Source organism: Pieris brassicae, chromosome 7, assembly GCF_905147105.1.
Source record: "Pieris brassicae chromosome 7, ilPieBrab1.1, whole genome shotgun sequence".
Taxonomy (NCBI): Eukaryota; Metazoa; Arthropoda; class Insecta; order Lepidoptera; family Pieridae; genus Pieris; species Pieris brassicae.
In genome coordinates, this window is record NC_059671.1 from 4,366,070 (window position 1) to 4,373,315 (window position 7,246).

Sequence of the window (7,246 nt, forward strand, 5' to 3'; positions counted from 1 at the left end):
AAGACTAGGTATGCGCCAAAGTAGCTTTTCTTTGAAAATATAATTTCTAAGTTTAATTTATTACTGATTAGATTATAACTAATATAGTTAACAGACACTTTACCGCTATAACATATATATTTATGGAAAAATAGTAAAATTAAAACAAAAATAAAAAAAAAAACAACTTAAATGGATCATCTTGTTTTATAACAGTCCAAAGCCGGGGCCGTTCATATACATAAGTTCAATTGCAGGCGAAACATTAATAAATGTATCATTTAGTGGAGGCAGAAATTTATCTTGACAATCAGGTAGTCACAACCAGTTTACAATAGATATTACTGAAAAAACTTGATTACTCTAAAGAAATTTCGATCTAGTGTAAGCCTCAGTATTATCCGACGACAAAAGTTAATATGGTAATTCAATAACACCTCTGTATACAGATAAACATATATTTAAATATATATTGGAGAATCTCTTATAGTAATATAATATTACCACAAAATAGATTTTTAGAGAAGATCTATGGATAACGTGACCGTATATTATCTATGCCTGGCGTTCATTGTGATAGTTTAGCGGGAAAAGTTATGACAATTGACCAGTCGTTTTCGTGTAATACATTAAAAGCTACTCTATATAATTTTCAAAATTTAATGATTTTAGACTTTTTTGTAACGTGTGGAATGTGTTTATAAATATTTATTTAAAAAGAAGAAAAGGTTTTCTTCCGGATTACAACGAATATTGCATTAAATGAAGCAGTGTAATACAAAGTTTAGTTAGGATATCTAATGCGGTCTTAATTCCGGATATCAGATTTCACCAAATTAGAACGCTTGTGAAACGGAGCGTGTTTTAGGAAACCAACAAAATAAAGTAATCCGTCATAATATCGATCAAATGCCTAGTTAATAAGGATGAAGTTCTATTCGAGGAAGTAAATGTAATATAAATCTGACAAGTCTGTGAGTATAGTTTATAATCTAAATAGTAATGAAAAAAATATTAATTTTAGTGAAGTCACATTAAAACATGTTACATCCAATTACAATTACAATTGAGAAACGATTAGGACCATTCTAAATTGTAGCTACGAATCGAGTTTATAAAAAGTAACTGCAATGTAATGTGAACATACATACAACAATACAGCAAAAAGATTGTCAGCATTCAAAGTCAAAGTCAAAAATCATTTATTCATATAGGTAACACAATGTACACTTATGAACGTCAATAAAAAGAAAATGAACGTCTATAAAAAAGAAAAAGAAATGCTTCTAATTTTACATTTACTGCCAGTTTTCAAATCAAGGGCGTAGAACGGAAGAGAAGAACTGTCAATAAACTCTCCACCACTCCTTTTAACCGTCAAGTTTTTTTTGTATTACACAACGTTTGTAAGGAGCTTCAACCATCACACCATGTTCCACATGACATCAGCAGGAAGCTTGGTGAAGTAGGAGCACGCACTTACATTCTCGTGGGAACAACACGCACATTGTCTATGTCCCTACGCCTAAGAAGACAGTTATGAAGATGTATGAATTTTGCTACTGCTAAAATTATCAACGAGGTAGACCAGAGCTTAAGTTAGACTTAAGTTAGATTAGCTTTAAAATAGTCTAACGTCACATATATGTGTATAAAAGGACAACATATTAGACAAGCATCGGTATAAAATCATTTAATTATACTTCACCAAAACGACTGGTCAATTGTCATTACTGTTCCCGCCAAAACATGCATAGATTACATAGGGTCATTATGTAATCTATGCATAATCTACTAGGTCATCCACTTTTTAATGAAATATACGTTAAATAGTAATACATAAAAACTTCTAATCTTAAACCTTCCCTCTTCTGCCAACTCGCGAACTGGACGCATAGATTAAAGAAGGTATCTTTTAATTTTTTAAATACTCTCGTTAATTTGAATCTCTCGATAGTTTAACTTATTTCGGTCACTTGAAATATTCTCGATAAGTTGAATAAAATCAATGTCAATTGGTCTCCTCGGTTATTTGAAGTTGTAGGAATAGGATCTTGCTCGCCAACATCCGATAACTTAAAGTACGAGCTTTTCTACGACTACACTATAGTTAGACGTGTTTTATCATGCATAGACCTGCTAATTGTATACATAAATAGGATATGGATAAGTTTGCATTTCAGTCTTTCAAACGTTGATAAGTCATGTTAATGTTTGATGACAATGATAGACGACAACGAGAAGTCGATAACTGAAAAAAAGATTACGGACTTGTCTTCGATATAAAAAAAAATTGTGAATAATTGTAGTATCGTATTTAATTGTGATTGCGAATCGATCAAACTCTTATTTACTTGAATCATCCTCGTGGTTAAACTTAGTAATTTGAAATTTATCTCTGGTTTTCATTTTCGAATTATCGAGAGTGATCTATACTTTAATTGTTGTATACATTAGGGGTGATGGGCTGATTTAATGCCTAATAACGTAATATGAACACGTGAGAACGCCAAAACCGTTAAGTTCGAGAGTGCAAACAGCCTTTAAAGACCTTTCTTCATCCCAAATGACTCGGTCGTCGGTATTGACTACATAAAAAAAACCGACTTCTGGCCATTCTCTCTGTCGTTCCCAGTGACAAGAAATGCCTGTTATACCCGTTAATTCCCCATACTGTAAAATGTCACGTCATGAGCTTGACCGAGAAAGTCAAGAAATGCTTAGGAAAACGACCCCTGCTATTTTTGGACACACATTGATTATTAAAATACGATGTATGTCTAAGGCCGTTTCACAATGATGGTGTATTTTTAATTAGTGAAATTATTATATCATTTTCTGTTATAATAAGACATTTAATATTGCCAACGTTAATTATTATAGCCGAGGTAGGTTCGCACTACTTTTCGCCCTCTACCATAACCTTACCAGACTTAAAGCTTTGCGCATTGCGAGCTTTCTAGCATAGAGTCCATAGGCGGCGGTCCATCAGTCGAGCCTTTTACTCATTTGTCCGCTGTTATATTAAGAAAACAGATGATGTCAGAAGTGTCAATCTACGTTCAGAACTTCGCAAAGAAAGAATTGTAACGCGGCAATCACGTTGTACTTTTTAATTGCGATAAAATTTTAGTCTTATACATATATTAAAATATTGATGAAAATAAAAGTTAATAATTTATTTATTTTTGAAACTATTTCTAACATATTGTGGTTTGATAGTGATACATCTAACCATGCTGATAAGACATCCTTGGAGGTTGAGGTCCTCTGGATGGTAATGTAATCTACTTCCTGTTTCACGATAGTGACTTACGATATTGATCTGGATAAATAGAGTTTTGAAGAGATCTTTTATTGAACTTAAACTGAAGCTTCGATAGTGATATGGTTTTTTAATTCAGGTCTAAAGCTCGTACTTATAGTGTTTATTATCACTTTTGGGTTAGGATGGAGTTGCATGAATATATGTTGACATTTTATTGCATAAAAAATAAAAAATTCGGTGTAATTTATTGAGAAAAGATAAAAAATACTTCGTGCGCGCGACCGACCTTACATATGAACTGAAAGAAATTACGCAATAATATGACTTTTTCTGCAACTCAATATTTTGCTTTAAAGTGGTTCCTGGTGTATTATTTATTTTTATAAAAAATTAAAGGTTTCATAATATTAAGTTATTGTAACTTTTTTGTTTTGACCTATAAAACAAAGAATCAATAATTAAGTTTTTTTAAATACGTCACTATATATATCTGAAGCACAATCAATTAATATTATTTACGCAGTTTCATTTACCCTAACATTAAGTTGCAAGTAGATAATAATATAATCAATGGCAATAATGTGTTGGTGGCAAGTTCAGAAGACCACAGTTTAAAACATCAACACACTCCGTAGCCTCTGCGACCCATCAAGTGTCTTGGTTCTGAAATCTGAATCTTCCAGCGCATTTTAGCTGCAGCAGTTCTTTCTCCGCTCTGTCGATCCAGGTTGGCTGACCTACTCTTAGCTCACGATGCCCCAGCCAACGTCGTCTACCTTAGTAGCCTTATACGTCTCTAATTTTTGGCAAGAAAACGGTGAACAAAAAATCCAAAAAATAAGCATGCAATGTGAATTGGCCGTTTATAAAAGTTAAAAATAAACGGAATTCAATGTGTTTGTTGCGAGATACCTGTATATTATCGTACACTTATTACGCGCTTTGGCCCGCCACGATTTCGGGGCTTCTCGAATAACGAGACACCAATTCCTCATATAATCGGATTTAAAAAACAATCGCTTAGCAACACAGCGTTTCTTATAGTATAACAAAATAAAACGACTCTGGAATTGTTAATGCATTCTTTAGAGACCTCGCCTCATTTGAATTATTTTAATACTTTATGTGTTTGTTATTATATATAATAGTGATTTTAAAATTTATATAATAGTATATATTATGACCTTATGTAAAAAAAAAACCAAGCTAGTTTAGCAAATATTACGAAGTGTTGTGTAATCGTTGTGAAATACGTCTAAAAATTATATATATATATATTATTTAGATTCGAATGTATATTATTATACGTGTCATGTATATTTCATATTGTTTCCAGTAAATATTAATTAAATCTAAGGGTAAATCCCTATAAAATTTGTGGTCCCGAGTATGTATAGGCATCATCGAATGGGACGTAACATTAAACGCGGATATTGAATTTATAAGTAACATTGAGGGATAAGCGTGAATAAAACAAATCCTACGTCAGGGTCGCATCTCTTATTGAATGTTAACAATATATGGAGCAGCGATCAGGCGTTACTGATAGTAATAATAATACAAGCCCTGATATTGTACGTTGGGAGTGTATCAATACAATGTATATTTTATAATCTCTTATATCTTAATCTAGTATATTGTCTACGGGTTTATTCTAATTTTTAATAGACTCTTGAAATTCTTTGGGTAATTTGTATATCATGAGTTTTAAGAATGTAAAACAATTACTGCGGTCATTATTGATAAATCCTTTTCTAGTTATTATATAATTTTTAACGCTAGTTGTCATTATATACATCAGTCATAATAGCTTTACTTAATATCTTGATACAGATTTCGATTGATAAATTTTCACCAAGAAAATAAATCCCGTTTCTTTTATGAGGTCATTTGTTATTGTTTAAACTTTTTTGAATTCTTCGCTCGCTTACCTAATGGAAATCAGCTGATACATGAATTAATTAATTCATACAAATGTATGCACAAGCGAAGGTTGTATAGATGGTACTATGGAATGTATGTATTACAGTATGTACTGTATTCGAACACTAAAGGAATTTTTGGCGTACATTGATGACGTGACTAAAAATTATTCAAATTTAATAAATCGATAAATCGCTGTAAAGCTGTTTTTAAATTATTATTATTTAAGTGGTTTAGTTCTTACGTAAATACACAACATACGAAAGCACGGAACTACTGGTTATTAGTTACTAATTAATTACTTACATTTAAAAAACGTACAAGTTCTATTAATAGCTCCCAACTTGCAGAAATGCTTATGTGTACGATACAAATAAACAGGTTTGTAATACTAAAATACTTCACGCATTATTCAGTGTATTTGTGGTATTGGATTATCTTCGCTTCCAGAGGTGAACTTTCAAAGGAGACACGCAAAAAGCTGGCCGCGCCACCGACTGTTACAGAATTTTGCTTTTATCTATTAAAGCAATATCGCTATATAATATAAAATATACGAAAGTGGCGCCAGTACTCCACCGCCGGGTCGATTATAATGTATTTTGGTGAAAATATAATTTATACAAATATTACCGAATGAAGAAATGTCACGAATAAAACTGCACAGTTAATTATATATATAAATTATTTATATACGGAAATGTTTTACGCTAATTTTAATATATTTTAATCCAAACGTTTATTCATAATAGTTCTTATTAATATAAAAACACTTTTATAAAATCTAATTTAGATTTTATTTATTTTTAAATAGTATTTTCGTGATGTAATTCGCGCATTCATAACACCTAAAACTCAAGTAAGTTTTGTCAGTTTTTGCTTAAATAAAAAAGGTACTATTGTTAGCTACAATTAGATATCGTGAATATCAATTGTGAACGAAAACATATTATACATTGGATACAAGATTCGCTTCAAAAATATAAATTTTGAACGTATGAACTTTAATGTCAATTTTATTCAATTACTAACTGCCCTACTAACTAACTAAATATTATATTTTTATTTAGTCCTCTTAGTTACCTAGCAACATATAAAACATTATGCTATGCTACACCAAGACTATGGACTTTTTCGAAATAAATACGAAATTACTATTTTTTTTTCTTTCCATAATAACCTTCCTTAGAGTTCAAGGATTTAAAAAAAACATTTCGTATTGGACCAGCGGTCACAGAGTTTTGCGCAATTGATTTTACGATTCATTTTTGAAGAGAAACTTATTATAGGCGTTGGAAAAAAATTACAGTCACATTTTTCTTTTTGTTGTCCTTACCGCGGTTGATTCGAAGAGATTCGAAGCCATAAATAACAAAATTATATAATAACGATAACGATGAGAGTAATAATTCTATTACAATTAATGAAATTCTGTAATAATCTTAGTAGTAATAAGGTAAAATGAAATAATTGTATTATTTGTATTCATGTCTATGATAATAAAAGGCTTTTGTTTAACTTTATCTAATTTAACTTTATTTAATCAATTTCTGTAAAGTTGCATATAGTAGATCATTTTTCGAAAAATAAGGTCATAAAGAAGTTTTACTTCTTACGTGTGTACACTAGTATACGCACACATTTTTTATTATTTATAAATATTGCCACTATCGCCAAGAATACTTATTATGCCAAAAAGGGTGAGCAAGTTGCAGGCCTATTAAGAATTTAATTATTTCTCTTATTTTCTCCTTGAAGAACTGTTAAATGTAACTATAATTCATCAAATTAATTTCAATAACTATCAATCGTCCCACGATATGTCTCAATTCCAATCATCATTTGGCAGTAACTCAATCCACGAGGAACTGAAAAATGTTCAAATCCAAAACTCGTTTAAGGACGCACGAGAAATTTTTTCGGCAATTACGTCAAACCTCAACCAGTTAGAAAAAAGCTAGATAATCTTAACTCACTCACTTAATTCATAGTCAATTAGTTCAATTAATATATAATTCCATTAGTGTTTTATTTTTATAGCACGTTTATGAAAGGCACAATCGTGGTCGTGAAATA